At 43.7% G+C, this 17,754-nt stretch overlaps 1 protein-coding gene across 50 annotated transcripts in view; it reads left to right on the forward strand.

The window, feature by feature from the left end:
• PLCB4 (phospholipase C beta 4) overlaps positions 1 to 17,754 on the forward strand; it is a 487,242-nt gene that overhangs the window by 137,778 nt on the left and 331,710 nt on the right. For 14 of the 50 annotated variants that reach the window (XM_085003051.1, XM_085003063.1, XM_085003049.1 and 11 more), the window contains one exon: positions 3,866 to 3,922. The exons of the other annotated variants lie outside the window; for them this stretch is intronic. The gene's annotated coding sequence lies outside the window, so the exon portion shown is untranslated. The remainder of the gene's footprint in view (positions 1 to 3,865; positions 3,923 to 17,754) is intronic. 50 annotated transcript variants of the gene reach the window in all.

Below are 17,754 nucleotides of genomic sequence, written 5' to 3' on the forward strand. Positions count from 1 at the left end.
CTGGCCTTGCTCAGTGGGTTAAAGGATCCGGCGTTGCCGTGAGCTGTGATGTGGGTTGCAGACTCGGTTCGGATCCCACGTTGCTATGGCTCTGGCGTAGGCCAGTGGCTACGGCTCTGATTGGACCCCTAGCCTGGGAATCTCCATATGCCACGAAAGCGGCCCTAGAAAAGGCAAAAAGACAAAAAAAAAAAAAAATTAAGATTTAGAGTAGTATCAAAGGGAGCCAACTTCACTCCCAAGCCAGAGATATGTATTTAGATAAGAATGCTGATCTAGGAGTTCCCATTGTGGCACAGTGGAAACGAATCCGACTAGTGTTCATGAGGATTCTGGCAGTGGGTCGGGAATCTGGCATTGCTGTGAGCTGTGGCGTAGGTCTCAGACATGGCTAGGATCCCACGTTGCTATGGCTGTGCTGTGGGCTGGCAGCTGCAGCTCCAATTTTACCCCTAGCCAGGGAATCTCCGTGTGCCATGGGTGCTGCCCCAAAAAGGCAAAAAAAACAAAAACAAAAACAAAACAAAAAAAAGCTGATCTATTTTTAGATAAGAATGATCTAATTTATTTACTTATTTATTTATTTTTGCTTTTCAGGGCCGCACCCACCCCATATAGAAGTTCCCAGGCTAGGGGTTGAATTGGAGCTGTTGCTGCCACCCTACACCAGTTCACAGCAACGCCGGATTCTTTTTTTTTTTTTTTGTCTTTTTGTCTTTTTGCCTTTACTTGAGCCACTCCCATGGCATATGGAGGTTCCCAGGCTAGGAATCTAATCGGAGCTGTACCCGCCAGCCTATGCCACAGCCACAGCAACGTGGGATCTGAGCCATGTCTGTGACCCACACCGCAGCTCACAGCAGTGCCAGATCCTTAACCTACTGAGCGAGGCCAGGGATGGAACCTGCGTCCTCATAGATATTAGTCGGATTCATTTCCTCTGAGCCACAATGGCAAATCTAATTTATCTTTATTTTTAATTTAATCTTGTTTGTAATTGCAATTAGAGAGTGATACGTAATGTTTTAAGTGTTTCTTACAGTTTGGGGAAATATTATATACAAATGTTTAAAGTTGTATACAAATTGAATTAAGGAAAAGCGGATCTGATTTCCTTATTCACATGTGTTATTGAGAAACATTATTTTAGCTGCAGATTGGACATTCTGATATTTAGTGTTAAATCTTGGTCTGAACCACATGAAACGATGTTTTTGTTGGTCAGAATAATTGACCAACAATTATTCTGGTTCATTCTAACATATTTATACCCTTGGCCTTTTTCTCTAGATACTAGTAGTTTAATCTATGAAGCTATTACTCTGGAGTAAATATATTAATAAACTGAGGAATCTGCTCCCACAGGAACTACCCTCCCTGTTCTGTCATTTTTTTCAAGTTCTGATTTTTTTCCTGAATTTCCTTTAAAGAGGCAAAATTAATTTTTTAAAAAATCTAAAGCAACTGGAATGTACTAAAATATGGGAACTTTCAAGAAGAAATGGAACTGGAGGTAGAAGGCATCTTAGTCCAGGAAGAGACTCCTAAACTCCCAGCACCTTCTGCAATGATTTTGATGCAAATCCTTGGTCAGAGGTGATCAGAAGGTATTGCAGCCATGGAAATAGATGGAAAAGGCATCAGCCGCTCGGCTTTATTTCAGTGTGGCTCTTCCTATATCTTTTGAGGAGGCTGCTTTATTTGGCCCAGAATGAGCCCAGGATGGGGTTTTTGGTGCTTGTTTTCTTCTTCAAAAGCACTTCCTTTGAAGGTCTAGGTAAAGCACTCCCCGTAGGGTGGATGCATGTCCTGTGTCACCGAATGTCCTATCTTTGGGGACCATCCATAGTTTGTTTAGTCCTGAAAATGATTCAGATCACTGTGACCTTGGATGTTAGGTTGTGTTTTGAAATTTAAATTGGTGTCGGAGTTCCCACTGTGGCTCAGCGGTTAACAAACCCGACTAGCATCCATGGGTTCGATCCCTGACCTTGCTCAGTAGGTTAAGGATCTGGCGTTGCCGTGTGCTGTTGTGTAGGTTGCAGATGTGGCTCAGATTCTTCATTGCGGTGGCTCTGGTGTAGGCCAGCGGCTATAGCTCTAATTCGACCCCTAGCTGGGAACCTCCATATGCCACAGAAGCGGCCCTATAAAAGGCAAAAAGACAAAAAAAAAAAAAAAAAAAAGAAAGAAAGAAAGAAAGAAAAAGAAATAAAACATTGTCGCTGTGGACTGATGGATGGACTATAAGGTACTTTTATATATTGTTGTATACCTAATACACGTGCTTCTAGGCCTTGCTTTGATTAGGAAAGGCAGGATCCTGATAGTCACATGTGTGCATTTATACATAAGGCTTGTCCTGCTGTTGTAACAGAACCACACATGGGTAAAACTTACTGATGGTGAATACTATTCTTCTTTGTGGCCAAGACTTCCTGGAATATAATCCCCAACTAAATAGAGGGTGCTAAAGTGAAATCTAGTGTTCAACTGAATGATAACCTTTTCTAGAGATTTTGGGAGTATTTATACTGAAATTTACAAGGGCACATTATCTGGTCTTGTTATTAAAATCACCCTTGACTCTTTTCTTCCTTATACCCACACATGGTATGTTGGTAAATCCTGTCTCCTCTGCCTTCTCTTATGACTGAGAATATATAAAGTCTCAATGGACAATATGACAGTATTTAATAGTATAACATACATGTAATTAGAGTCCCAGAGGAAAAAGAAAGAAAGGTACAGAAAAAAACATGTTTAAAGAAATACTGGATGAAATTTTTCAAACTTCATTAAAAAGAGCATGATAGAGATGCAGGACCCTCAGTTAGCCCAAAACAGCATAAATTTTTTTTTTAAAAAAGCATACCTAGGTACATCATAGTCAAACTACTGATAACAAAATAAAAACTATATATACAGTGGCACTGCAATAAAAATATTGCGTACTTCTCTTTAGAAATAGAATCAGGAGTTTCCGTTGTGGTGCAGTGGAAACGAATCCGACTAGGAACCATGAGGTTGCGGGCTCGATCCCTGGCATTGCTCAGTGGGTTAAGGATCCGGTGTTGCCGTGAGCTGTGGTGTAGATTGCAGATGCAGATCGGATCTGGCATTGCTGTGGCTGTGGTGTAGGCCAGCAGCTACAGCTCCAATTAAGCCCCTAGCCTGGGAACCTCCACATGCTGCCAGTGCGGCCCTAAAAAGACGAAAGAAAAAAGAAAGAAAGAGAATCAATCAGAAGACAGTAGAATAACAGTAAAAATTCTGAAAGAAAAAAAAAATCTATATCTGGGAAAAATATGTTTAAAATTTTAAGGCAGAAAAAGATATTTTCCTGATATAACTTATTACAGGAGATAAACACTAAAATATGGCTAAATAAAGTTCTCGGGCTTAAGGTAAATGACTCCAGATGGAAATCCTAATATGTAGGAGTTATGAATATTAGAAATGGAAAGGGAGTTCCCATTGTGGTGCAGTGGACACGAATCTGACTAGGAACCATGAGGTTTCGGGTTCAATCCCTGGCCTCCCTCAATGGATTAAGGATCCGGCATTGCTGTGAGCTGTGTTGTAGGTCGAAGATGCGGCTTGGATCCTGAGTTGCTGTGGCTGTGGCGTAGGCCGGCAGCTGTAGCTCTGAGTCATCCTCTAGCCTGGGAACCTCCATATGCCATGGTTGTGGCCCTAAAAGAACAAAAGATGAAAAAGAAAAAAGAAAAGAAATGGTAAGCATGTAAATAAATACAAAACATTAAAAAAAAAATGCACCCATCTTCTTTTCCCTACTTCTGGTGCTGCCACGCTGGTCTGAGCCATTGTTCTCCTTTGATTGGGTTGCTGGTCTCTCTTTCAGGCTTGTCCCCTCAACAGAGTCTGTTCTCCACTCAGCAGCCAGTGTCACTCGTTGAACGTAAGTCAGTCTCAGCCCCTCCCTGCCCAGGACCCTCCAGTGGGTCCTCATCTCGAGCCCATAATTAGCCAGAGTCTGACAGTGGTCTCCCAGGCCTGCACCATCTGATCCCTTCTTACCTCCATCACCCCAGCTTTCCCAGCTCTCTGCTCAGTCAGTCACACTGGCCTCCTGGCTGTTCCCTGAACACACACTTACCTGAGGGCATGGCCTGGGCTTGTTTCCTCCCTCAGAAATGCTCCTCCTTCCCCTCTCATCTGCCTGGCTAGTCTCCTCACCTCCTTCAAGTCTTTGCTTAACTATAAACCTTCTTTTCTTTCTTTCTTTTCTTTTGAAGGGGGGTTTGTTAATGCAACTTTATTGTAGCAGTAGCTAAATAATATCATGCCCTCAAATTTTTAGGTTTTATTTATTGTTCTTGAGAAGCTTACTGATTATAAGCTTCTCAAGGACAATAAATTCTCACAGCAGCACTGTTTACAATAGCCAAGATATGGAAGCAAACTAAATGTCCATCAACAGAGGAATGATGGACAGTGTCTATACACAGTGGAATACTACTCAGCCATAAAAAAGAATGATCTAATACCATTTGTAGGAACAAGAATGCAACTAGAGATTATCATACAAAGTGAAAATAAGCCAGACAAAGAGGAATATCATGGTACTGCTTATATATAGAATCTAAAAAAGAGGTACAAATAAACCTTCCTTTCCTCTTAGCCTTTACCATAGCACCTTTTTCTTCTACCATAGCACTTCCTGCCTTTCAATTTACTCTATACTTTAACGTTTATTAGTTATAGCTTTTCTCTCTCTCCCTTCTCTAGAGTGTCTGTGTCATGATGGTGGGGTTTTGTTTGTTTATTGATGTGTCCCAGGCTTCTAGACTAGTAGAATGTCAATAATAAATATCTGTCAGATAAATGATTACTCACACAAGGGTGACAGATGGACCCTTACTGTCCTATGACCACAGGTGCCTCTTTTTAAAAAAAAATCAGATTTAACAAATTCTAGAGCCATGTTATTTTATTTTATTTTGGCCACCCCCACAACATGTGGAAGTTCCCTAGCCAAGGACTGAGCTTGCTTCACAGCAGTGACAACACTGCATCCTTAATCACTAGGCCAGCAGGGAACTCGAAGTGCTGTTTTATGTTGCATTGATTTCAGACTTTATATTTTACATATTTACTGTTGGGAGGTGAGTCAAAGTTTTTTAAAAATAGCAATTGGTTGGGAGTTCCTGCTGTGACACAGTGGGTTAAGAATCTGACTGCAGCAGCTCAGGTCACTGCAGAGGTGCGGGTCTGATCCCTGGTTCAGTGCAGTGGGATAAGGATCCAGCATTGCTGTAGCTGGAGCGTAGGTTGCAGCCACAGCTTGGATTCATTCCCTGGCCTGGGAACTTCCTTATGTTGTAGGTTCTGCCATAAAATTACCAAAAAACCCACAAAAATAGTAACTGGTCCCCTAGGCGGGAGGGAAGAGCAAGCTCCCAGGATGCTAATCCTTCGGGATCCAGGCCCACCCTCAGGCCTCCTTTAACCTTAATTACCTCCTCTCTACAAATATGATCACTGGGGAGGGGGGGGAGGGCTTCATCATAGGAGTTTTTTTTTCGGGGAAGGGAGGGACCCTCCTTCCTCAGGGCTCCAACCACCCTATGCAGATGCTTATGCTTCCATTGTGTTTTTAACTACGATTTATTTCTCTGATTGTACAAGTAACGCATGCTTCAAGTGGAAAGTGAGGAAAATGCAGAAAAATAGAAAGGAAATAAGAAACCATGAAGCCATACACACCAAAAATAGTAATTGGTGTAACCCGTTAAGATTGTTTTGTTCTGATAATGACAGATTAGCCTCTGCCAACACCATTAGAAACTTCCCTCTGATTTTTAGAGGTTTATAATTGGGGTGAGGCTCTCTTCAGGAAGGGACCACTCTTACATGGAAAATAATCTCCTGCCTTTGATTCCACTTCTCTGAAACCAGCTGATAAACCAAGTGAAAACACTGGGCATTGTAATTTTATGATGTGGCTTGGAATAGCCCCTGAGGCCACAGCATCCAGTGAACTCCCTTTTTCTTGCCTCTTGGTCTGGTCATTCTTGTGTCTCCTGCATATGGGAAAGCTCAGGGGTTCCACAGCTGCCTCTCCTGCTTCCCCTGAGATGATCCAGGCCCCCTTGCACAGACCTGGCCCTTCTGTCTTTGCCAAAGTTCCTTCCACATCCAGTTAGAATGGCTTTACCTTAGGCTTCTCTTCCCAACCTGCTTATCTAGATCTATTCCTTTCCACACAGCCTCCTGGGAAGGTACAGGGAAACCCAGGACATAAAACTCTCAGGGCTGCCCTGGGCTTTGGGTGTCAGCCTCTTGCCTGTCCCTTCATGTTGCACCTGAGCCCATTGCCCTGGGCACTCAGCCCTCTGTGCTCTGGTCTCCACCACCCTTTTAACTTGCTTCCTGTCACTTCCTTGTGTTGCTGAAACTTGGCCTCTGTCCACTGTTGATGAACGGAAACACAGAGACAGCATTTTGGGTGAAGGAGAAAAGCACATGTTTTTTTGTTGTTGTTTTGTTTTTTTTTAAGGGCCGCACCCAAGGCCTATGGAGGTTCCCAGGCTAGGGGTTAAATCAGAGCTGTAGCTGCCAGCCTACACCACAGCCACAGCAACTCGGGATCTGAGCCACGTCTGCGACCTACGCCACAGCTCAAGGCAGTGACAGATCCTTAACCACTGAGCTAGGCCAGGGATTGAACCTGCAACTTCATGGTTCCTTGTCACATTCGTTTCTGCTGTGCCACGACGGGAACTCTTTTTATTTTTATTTTTTTGACATAGGTTTATTGCTTTCAGCCAAAGGGGGCCACAGCAGGCTAATGCCTTAATGACTGTGCCCTCCCTGCCCCCGGGATAGGAGGTGGTGTTATAAGAGCCAGTGGAAAATAGGGCCATAGATAAGGATCAGGGTAGAGGCAAACTTGTATTGTCTTTCAAAGCTGGTGTTACTGGCCCCCAGGACTGGTTCTGGTGGTCTTCCTTCTTGGAATGAAGAATGCTTCCTCAAGTAGTACTTCCCTTTGTTGCAGGGGGGATCCAGTTCTGCAGAAAAACTCAAAGATATTGCTGTATATATTCTTTAAGGAGGAACCTGGACGCTGCCCCAAGGCTGCACTTTTGTCTCTTGACTGCTCCTCCCTGGTCTCTGCATCCTCTCCCTTCCCTGATTAGCAACTGCCCTTTGGAACTCAGGGAAGGTCGTGGAGGCTGAAGCTTATTACCTATAACAAGAAATGGAGGACACAGAAAGGCTTGTGTGCCTAGGAGCCCCATGGCACTAGCTCAGTTACGCTTACAGATGACCTTTGTTCCAGCCAAATGGGGAGACTTGCCACCTCCAAACACAGCCATGTGCTCTGCATGCTGGCTCTCCAAGAGCCACCAAGGTCACCTCCTGCTCCAGACCTTCTGCTCCCCCCGCACCCCATCTATTGAAGACTCCAGTTACACCTCTGTGTTTCTCTTTTAACCCTGCAGCTGGTATGCCTTCTGTTGTCACCATGTGCTTGGTTCATTTCAACAAAAAAGCTACCTTAATTTCCATGCGCAGTTATAAACCCTCAGGGTAAGGACTGGGTATTTTTTTTTTTCTTTGGGCCGCACCTGCGGCACATGGAAGTTCCCAGGCTAAAGGTCTAATCAGAACTACAGCTGTGCCACAGCCACAGCAACATCAGATCCAAGCCACATCTGTGACCTACACCACAACTCACACAACATCACATCCTTAACCCACTGAGCGAGGCCAGGGATCAAACCCGAAACCTCATGGTTCCTAGTTGGATTCATTTCCACTGCACCACAATGGGAACTCCTAGGTATTCTTTATTGTTCTTTCTGACCTCGCGTCTGATGCAGGATGTATGGGCTCCATAGGTATTTCGTGGAACCATGGAATGGTACTGTGTGAAAGGACTCTGGAAATAAAGCCATTATTTAGTTTGGAGTTTTTAAACTGTCCTGATTTTTATTTTTTTTTTTTATTTTTTTTTTTTATTTTTTTTTTTAAATTTTATTTAAATTTTATTTTCCCACTGTACAGCAAGGGGGTCAGGTTATCCTTACATGTATACATTACAATTACCGTTTTTCCCCCACCATTTCTTCTGTTGCAACATGAGTATCTAGACATAGTTCTCAATGCTATTCAGCGGGATCTCCTTGTAAATCTATTCTACATTGTGACTGATAAGCCCAAGATCCCGATCCCTCCCACTCCCTCCCCCTCCCATCAGGCAACCACAAGTCTCTTCTCCAAGTCCATGATTGATTTTCTTTTCTGAGGAGATGTTCATTTGTGCTGGATATTAGATTCCAGTTATAAGTGATGTCATATGGTATTTGTCTTTGTCTTTCTGGCTCATTTCACTCAGTATGAGATTCTCTAGTTCCATCCATGTTGCTGCAAATGGCATGATGTCATCCTTTTTTATGGCTGAGTAGTATTCCATCGTGTATATATACCACATCTTCCGAATCCAATCCTCTGTCGATGGACATTTGGATTGTTTCCATGTCCTGGCTATTGTGAATAGTGCTGCAATGAACATGCGGCTGCATGTGTCTCTTTTAAGTAGAGCTTTGTCCGGATAGATGCCCAAGAGTGGGATTGCAGGGTCATATGGAAGTTCTATGTATAGATTTCTAAGGTATCTCCAAACTGTTCTCCATAGTGGCTGTACCAGTTTACATTCCCACCAACAGTGCAGGAGGGTTCCCTTTTCTCCACAGCCCCTCCAGCACTTGTTATTTGTGGATTTATTAATGATGGCCATTCTGACTGGTGTGAGGTGGTATCTCATGGTAGTTTTGATTTGCATTTCTCTTATAATCAGCGATGTTGAGCATTTTTTCATGTGTTTGTTGGCCATCTGTATATCTTCTTTGGAGAAATGTCTATTCAGGTCTTTTGCCCATTTTTCCATTGATTGATTGGTTTTTTTGCTGTTGAGTTGTATAAGTTGTTTATATATTCTAGAGATTAAGCCCTTGTCAGTTGCATCATTTGAAACCATTTTCTCCCATTCTGTAAGTTGTCTTTTTGTTTTCTTTTGGGTTTCCTTTGCTGTGCAAAAGCTTTTCAGTTTGATGAGGTCCCATGGGTTTATTTTTGCTCTAATTTCTATTGCTTTGGGAGACTGACCTGAGAAAATATTCATGATGTTGATGTCAGAGAGTGTTTTGCCTATGTTTTCTTCTAGGAGTTTGATGGTGTCCTGTCGTATATTTAAGTCTTTCAGCCATTTGGAGTTTATTTTTGTGCATGGTGTGAGGGTGTGTTCTAGTTTCATTGCTTTGCATGCAGCTGTCCAGGTTTCCCAGCAATGCTTGCTGAATAGACTTTCCTTTTCCCATTTTATGTTCTTGCCTCCCTTGTCAAAGATTAATTGACCATAGGTGTCAGGGTTAATTTCCAGATTCTCTATTCTGTTCCATTGGTCTGTCTGTCTGTTTTGATACCAGTACCACACTGTTTTGATGACTGTGGCTTTGTAGTATTTCTTGAAGTCTGGGAGAGTGATGCCTCCTGCTTGGTTTTTGTTTCTCAGGATTGCTTTGGCGATTCTGGGTCTTTTGTGGTTCCATATAAATGTTTGGATTGTTTGTTCTAGTTCTGTGAAAAATGTCCTGGGTAATTTGATAGGGATTGCATTGAATTTGTAGATTGCTTTGGGTAGGATGGCCATTTTCACAATATTGATTTTTCCAATCCAGGAACATGGAATATCTTTCCATTTTTTTACATCTTCTTTGATTTCTTTGATTAAGGTTTTATAGTTCTCGGCATATAGGTCCTTTACCTCTTTGGTTAGGTGTATTCCGAGGTATTTGATTTTGTGAGGTACAATTTTAAAAGGTATCGTATTTTTGTATTCCTTTTCTAATGTTTCATTGCTGGTATACAGAAATGCAACTGACTTCTGAATGTTAATCTTATATCCTGCCACTTTGCTGAATTTATTAATCAGTTCAAGGAGTTTTGGGGTTGAGTCCTTAGGGTTTTCTAGGTATAGAATCATGTCATCTGCATACAGTGACAGTTTGATCTCTTCTCTTCCTATATGGATGCCTTTGATTTCTTTTGTTTGTCTAATTGCTGTGGCTAAGACTTCCAAAACTATGTTGAAGAGCAGTGGTGAGAGTGGGCATCCCTGTCTTGTTCCAGATTTGAGTGAGAAGGCTTTCAGTTTTTCCCCATTGAGGATTATATTTGCTGTGGGTTTATCATAAATGGCTTTGATTATATTCAGGAATGTTCCCTCTATACCCACTTTGGCGAGGGTCTTGATCATGAATGGATGTTGAACTTTGTCAAATGCTTTTTCTGCATCTATTGAGATGATCATATGATTTTTGACCTTTTTTTTGTTAATGTGGTGTATGATGTTGATTGATTTGCGTATGTTGAACCATCCTTGTGAACCTGGGATGAACCCAACCTGGTCATGGTGTATAATTTTTTTGATATGTTGTTGGATTCGGTTGGCTAAGATTTTGTTGAGAATTTTTGCATCTATATTCATCAATGATATTGGGCGATAGTTTTCTTTTTTGGTGGTATCTCTGCCTGGTTTTGGAATGAGGGTGATGGTGGCCTCATAGAATGTCTTTGGGAGTATTCCTTCTTCTTCAACCTTTTGAAAGAGTTTAAGGAGGATGGGCACTAATTCCTCTTTATATGTTTGATAGAATTCACCTGTGAAGCCATCTGGTCCTGGGCTTTTATTTGTAGGGAGTGATTTTATGACCTCTTCAATTTCATTTCTAGTGATTGGTCTGTTCAGTTGGTCTGTTTCTGCCTGATTCAGTTTTGGCAGGCTGTAAGATTCTAGAAAATTGTCCATTTCTTCCAGATTGTCAAACTTGTTGCCGTATAGTTGTTCATAGTATTCTCTTATGGTTTTTTGTATTTCTGCTGTATCCGTTGTGATTTCTCCTTTTTCATTTATAATTTTGGTGATTTGGGTTCTTTCTCTCCTCTTTTTAGTGAGTCTGGCCAGGGGTTTATCAATTTTGTTCACCTTTTCAAAGAACCAGCTCTTGGTTTTATTAATTTTCTCTATTGTTTTTTGAGTCTCTATTTTATTGATTTCTTCTTTGATCTTTACAATTTCCTTCCTTCTGCTGACTTTAGGACTTCTTTGTTCTTCTTTTTCTAATTCATTTAGGTGGAGGGTTAAGTTGTCAATTTGGGATCTTTCTTCTTTTTTGAGAAAGGCCTGGATTGCTATAAATTTCCCTCTGAGCACTGCTTTCGCAGCATCCCATAGATTTTGAGAGGTTGTGTCTTCATTATCATTTGTTTCGAGGTAGTTTTTAATTTCCTTCTTGATTTCCTCATTGACCCATTGGTTTTTTAGTAGCATGTTGTTTAGTCTCCATGGAGTAGGTTTTTTCTCTTTCCTTTTCCCATGGTTGATTTCTAATTTCATGGCATTGTGGTCAGAGAAGATACTTGAGATAATTTCTATGCTCCTAAATTTATTGAGATTCGCTTTATGTCCCAATATGTGGTCGATTCTTGAGAATGTTCCATGAGCATTTGAGAAGAATGTGTATTCTGATTTTTTTGGATGTAGTGTCCTGAAGATATCAATTAAGTCTAACTTTTCTATTGTTTCCTTTAGGATCTCTGTTGCTTTATTGGTTTTCTGTCTAGAGGATCTGTCCATTGATGTGAGGGGGGTATTAAGGTCTCCTACTATGATTGTATTCTCATCAATATCTCCCTTTATGTCTGTTAATATTTGTTGTATGTATCTGGGTGCTCCTATGTTTGGGGCATATATGTTGATGATAGTAACATCCTCTCCTTGGATGGATCCCTTAATCATTAAATAGTGTCCTTCTTTGTCTTTCTTTATGTCTTTTGTTTTAAAGTCTATTTTGTCTGATATGAGCGTTGCGACTCCTGCTTTTCTGTCATGTCTATTGGCATGAAATACTTTTCCCCAGCCTTTCACTTTCAATCTATATGTATCTTTTGTCCTAAGGTGAGTTTCTTGTAGGCAGCATATTGAAGGTTTTTGCCGTTTTATCCACTCAGCCATTCTGTGTCTTTTGATTGGGGCATTCAGTCCATTGACATTTAAGGTGATAATTGATAGATGATTATTTATTGCCATTTGATCCTCGTGTTCCAGTTGATTCTATGGTTCTCCATTCTTCTTTTTTTTTTTTTTCTTTTTTTTTTGGTTGGATGGTCTCCTGTTATTATCTGCTTGAGTGTATTTTTTTTTTTCATTTTTTGCAAATGCAATATTTGGTTTTGGCTTGTGGTTGCCCTGTTTTTTAAGTATGCTAACCCCTTCCCATAATTGTGTGTTTTAGCCTGATGTTCCTGTAAGTTCAAACACTTCATTACTATATTAAAATTAAGAAGAGAGACATACATACAAACAAAAAGGATTATTTACCTCCTAACATCCCTTGCCCACATTTTATGGTTTTGATGACTCTTTTATTTTTTTCTTTTTAATTTTATTTTGTTTGAAGCATGTTCATGATTAAATCTGTATGCTGGCTTATTTGAGTGACTGCTCTCTGATTGCATCTTCCTCAGTCCTAGTTCTTCCTCTTCTTCTTCTTCTTTTTTTTTTTTTTTCTTTTCTTTTTTCTTCCCTTTCCTTCCTTTCTTTTTGGTTTAGAGAAGCCCTTTCAATATTTCCTTTAACCTGGGTTTTGTGTTGCTGTATTCTTTAAGTTTTTGTTTGTTGGGAAAAATTTTTATTTCCCCTTCTATTTTAAATGATATTCTTGCTGGATAAAGTATTCTAGGTTGCATATTTTTTCCTTTGAGCACTTTAAATATCTCTTGCCATTCCCTCCTGGCCTGTAGTGTTTCTGTAGAGAAATCAGCTGATATTCTTATGGGGGTTCCCTTGTAGGTAACATTCTGTTTTTCTCTTGCTGCCTTTAGGATCCTCTCTTTATCACTAACTTTTGCCATTTTTATTATGATGTGTCTTGGTGTGGGTCTGTTTGGGTTCAGTTTGTTTGGGGCCCTCTGTGCTTCTTGTATCTTGAATCCAGTATCCTTTAGATTTGGGAAGTTTCCAGCGATAATTTCTTCAAATATATTTTCCATTCCCTTATCTTTTTCTACTCCTTCTGGAATTCCTATTATGCGTAGATTGGCCCGTTTTATATTATCCCATAGGTCTCTTATATTGCTTTCCAGTTTTTTGATTCGGTTTTCTGTCTGTTGACCAGATTGAGTGATTTCCATTATTCTATCTTCCATATCACTGATTCGTTCTTCTGCATTATTCATTCTGGTTTTTACTGCCCCTAGTTCAGTTTGCATCTCTGCAAATGAATGTTCTAGTTTTTCTTGGCTCCTCCTTATATTTTCTAGCTCCTTTCTGAGGGTATCTGCATTGCTGTTCATATCTTCTCTTAATTCCTTCAGTATTTTCACTATTTCTCTTTTGAACTCCAGGTCTGTCAGACTGCAGAGATCAGTTTCATTGTTGACTGTTTTAGGTGAGTTCTCCTGTTGGTTTGACTGGGGGTGGTTTCTCAGCTTCTTCATCTTGCTTGTTGTCTTCTTTCTCCTGAGGGAGTTGTACTCTCCTTTATCGGGTAGTGTTTGCCTTGTCACTGCCCTGGAATATTTCCTGAGGGCTGTCGTTGTTGGTCAATCTTTTTTGAGGCAGTGTGGCTTTTCTGGAGTGTTGATGGGACTAACAGTGTTTCTTTGAAGCAAAGGAGGACTTCCTGAGGGCAGACAGGACTGGGAGGTCCACCCCACGATGGTAGCAGATTTCACTTGGTTCTCAGCACCTCCTGGGGTCTTGGGCGGGTAGCAGGGCCCTTGGAGACTCAAGACGTTCCTCCCCAGGGCAGCCCGACTCAGAAAGACCGTCTGAGATCTTTTCCCAAGTCGGCCAGGCTTGTTGCAGCTTTTCTGGGCTGCAGGGGGTCCTGCCTGTAGCTGGCAGTCCTATGCAGCTGGCCCACTAGGTCTCAGCACCCCTTGGGGTCTTGGGCGGGTAGCAGGGCCTTTAGAGACTCAAGAGGCTCCTCCCCAGGGCAGCCCGATTCAGAAAGACCGTTTGAGATCTTTTCCCGATTCGGCCAGGCTTGTTGCAGCTTTTCTGGGCTGCAGGGGGTCCTGCCTGGAGCTGGCAGTCCTATGCAGCTGGTCCACTAGGTCTCAGCACCCCCTGGGGTCTTGGGCGGGTAGCAGGGCCCTTGGAGGCTCAAGAGGCTCCTCCCCAGGACAGCCCGACTCAGAAAGACCGTCTGAGATCTTTTCCCGATTCGGCCAGGCTTGTTGCAGCTTTTCTGGGCTGCAGGGGGTCCTGCCTGTAGCTGGCAGTCCTATGCAGCTGGTCCACTAGGTCTCAGCACCCCCTGGGGTCTTGGGCGGGTAGCAGGGCCCTTGGAGACTCAAGAGGCTCCTCCCCAGGACAGCCCGACTCAGAAAGACCGTCTGAGATCTTTTCCCAAGTCGGCCAGGCTTGTTGCAGCTTTTCTGGGCTGCAGGGGGTCCTGCCTGGAGCTGGCAGTCCTATGCAGCTGGTCCACTAGGTCTTAGCACCCCCTGGGGTCTTGGGCGTGTAGCAAGGCCCTTGGAGACTCAAGAGGCTCCTCCCCGGGGGAGCCCGTCTCAGAAAAACCGTCGGAGAATTAGTTCGATCTATTCACGGCCTGGCTAGGCTTGTTCTAGCTTTTCTGGGCTGCAGGCCTTTTCTAGGGGGCTGGTGGTGTTTGGTGCTGCTCTGTGGAAGTGTAGCCCCTCCAAAGGGCAAGCAGGCCTGTGCAGGGAGAGCCCCTGCGGTGGTAGGCTTCAGGCAATTGTTGAGGCCAGCCCTCCTGGATGGCAGGCAGCCCCAGGTTCGGTGAGAGCGTAGGGGGTGGCGGGGGTGGGGGGAGGGGATGCACTGGGAAGCACAGCTTTCTGCTAGCTAGCGGGCCTGTAAGCTTGCTGTGGCGTGGGGGGTATTCTATGGGGACCCACCCCTTCTTCTCTCCCCTCCCCAGCACGGGCGCAGACCAGGCTCTTCTCCCAGGTTCCCTCTGAGGCGGCTTTCCACTTCCCCGCCCCTAGAGTATTGCTCCCTTCCTCTGCGACAGCTTTGTTTTCTAGTCTCCCAGGCAGTCTCTGCCCCGTCAAATGGTTTAGAGACCTCCCAAGCAGTTTCCGCTCTTCCCTGCCCCCCTAGCCCGGGGACTAATCTCTGGAGCCGAGGTCTCGGTGCCCAGCCCCCACCCCCAGGCGTCCCCCGGCCCTTTCTTGGGGACTAACCTTCGGAGGCGAGGTCTCGGTGCCCAGCCCCAACCCAGGCGTCCCCCGGCCCCCTCTCGGGGACCAACCTTCAGAGGCGAGGTCTCGGTGCCCAGCCCCCACCCAGGCGTCCCCCGGCCCTTTCCCGGGGACTAACCTCTGGAGCCGAGGATTCGGTGCCCAGCCCCCACCCAGGCGTCTCAATTTTTGGTGACTGTGCCCGTAGTTCAGATGGTCCGTTGGGTTCTTGATCGTTTTTCCGTACTCCGACTTACTGCTACACTCTTCTCTGCATCTGGAGATTCCTCCGGTTCGTTTGATCTTTCCCCCGGTAGGAGACTTTCCAGGGTGCAGGATCTCTTTCTCCTCCGCAGTTCCCTTTCGGGAGCGTCCGTCCCGCTCGGATTCACCTTCTCTCACTCTCCTCTTTTCTCCCGTTCTGCCCAATAATGTCACGAACTTCTTGCCGTTATTGGAGTTTAGGTTCCTCTGCCAGCGATTGGTTGTTGTTCTGTGCGAGTCATTTCTTCTATAGATGTGCTTTTTTTGTTGTGTTTGTGGGAGAGGGCGAGCGTGTCCCCCTACTCCTCCGCCATCTTGTCCTCTCTCCCTGATTTTTATTTTTATTTTACTTTTATTTTTGTTGCTTTTTAGGGCCACATCTTCAGCATATGTAAGTTCCCAGGCTAGGGTTTGAATAAGAGCTACAGCTGCTAGCCTACACCATAACCACAGCAACACGGGATCCAGGCCACATCTGCGACCTACACAATAGCTCACAGCAATGACACATCCTTAACCCACTGAGTGAGGCCAGGGATCAAACCCACATCCTCATGTAGCCTAGTTGGGTTCGTTATCCTCTGAGCTACGAAGGGAACTCCTGTCCTGATTTCTAAATATTTTGTCCCCTTATATCTTCCATAACTAATGTTGTATTTTCCCAGCAACAATTCACTGATTTTTTTAGTTTGGAAAACTGTAGTTACCATAGACAAACATCAGTCTGGTATACGTAGACATACTTTACCCTGTTACATGTATGACATGTGATTAAAGAAGCATCAAGGGTGAGTGGTTTAAGCTCCCTTTGCTGTCCTCCTTGTCTTCTTCTAGGTAGTTTTATGGAGTCCCTTTGGGAATTATTCTTAGAGCTCTCTCTGTTGTGAAACTAAACAGGGTATGAGTAATAAACTGGTAATAAATCAAAGTAGATACTTTTTCACACTCATTCAAACCAGAAGCTTTTTCCCGGCCACAGCTCAGGTACAGCTACAAAATAATAATCATACATTCATTCCTTCATTTCAGCAAATATTTATGGAGTGCCTGCTACATGCCAGGTTGATAATATGAATAAATCAGGCAAAAGTCCGCACCTTCATGAATCTTACCTTCCAGGAGGTGAAAGAAGTCAAAAAACAAGATGGGAAGTGTGCCAGGGAATGAAGAGGGGACAGAGAATGCTGGAGCAGGAGTGAGAATTGCAATTTAAAATGGAATGATTGGGAGTTACCCTGTGGTGCAACAGATTAAGGATCCAGTGTTGTCGCTGCAGTGGCTCAGGTTGCTGCTGTGGTGCAAGTTCGATCCCTGGCCTGGGAACTTATATATGCCCCAGGCATGGCCAAAAAAAATAAAAATAAAACATAAATTAAAAAATGTAAAATAGGGTGTTTGGTAGAGGTCTGAAGGTGATGAAGTAATGAGGTCTATGGGAAGAACGTTCTAGGCAGGAAGGACAGTAGCTCTGTGTGGGAAGTGTCTCCTTATGTGTGAGAAGCAGTATAGATGCCATTCCACAGAAGAGAGGGTGGGGAAGAGGACGAGGCGACCTCAGAGGTCAAGGTCGATGCTTCAGACCCCTTCAGTCCTTTAAATGAAGGTTTGTCCATCTGGCACTACTGATGTTTTGAGCTGGATGGTTCTTTGTCATGGGGTCATTGTAGGATGTTTAGCAGCCTCCCTGAACTCTATCCGCTAGATGCCAGGAGCATCCCCACCCCCACCTCTGCCTCCCAAGTTGCGACAACTAAAAATGTCTCCAAATGTTGCCAGATAATCTGCACAGGTGCAGACTCACAGCAGATTGAGAACTGTCACCTTCAACTAAAGTAAAGACTTTGTTACTCAGGGTGGGTCTGTTCCTTTGCCAGACTCCTCTAGCACTGTGTTGAGAATAAGTTGAAAGTGGAATGAGGCAGTTGGGTGGGGGTTGCTGTGGGAAGGTGGGGGAGGTTGGCAAAAATCCAGGTGGGATGGGAGAGTACCTGGAATTAGACCCTGGGTGGGCTGGGGTTGGCAAGGAGTGATCAGACTTGGGCTGTTTTGGGTGATGAGCCATCAGGATTTGTGGCAGATGAGGTATCAAGCGTAAAAGAGAAATCAAGGGAGTTCCCATTGTGGCTCAGCGGAAATGAATCTGACTAGTATCCTTGAGGATGCAGGTTTGATCCCTGGCTTCGCTCAGTAGGTTAAGGATACAGCGTTGCCATGAGCTGTGTAGGCTGCAGACACGGCTCGGTT

Source organism: Sus scrofa, chromosome 17 (genome assembly GCF_054392235.1).
Source record: "Sus scrofa isolate SSC_HxYL_T2T_F1_AM1 chromosome 17, Sscrofa_HxYL_maternal_Yorkshire_Landrace_v2.0, whole genome shotgun sequence".
Taxonomy (NCBI): Eukaryota; Metazoa; Chordata; class Mammalia; order Artiodactyla; family Suidae; genus Sus; species Sus scrofa.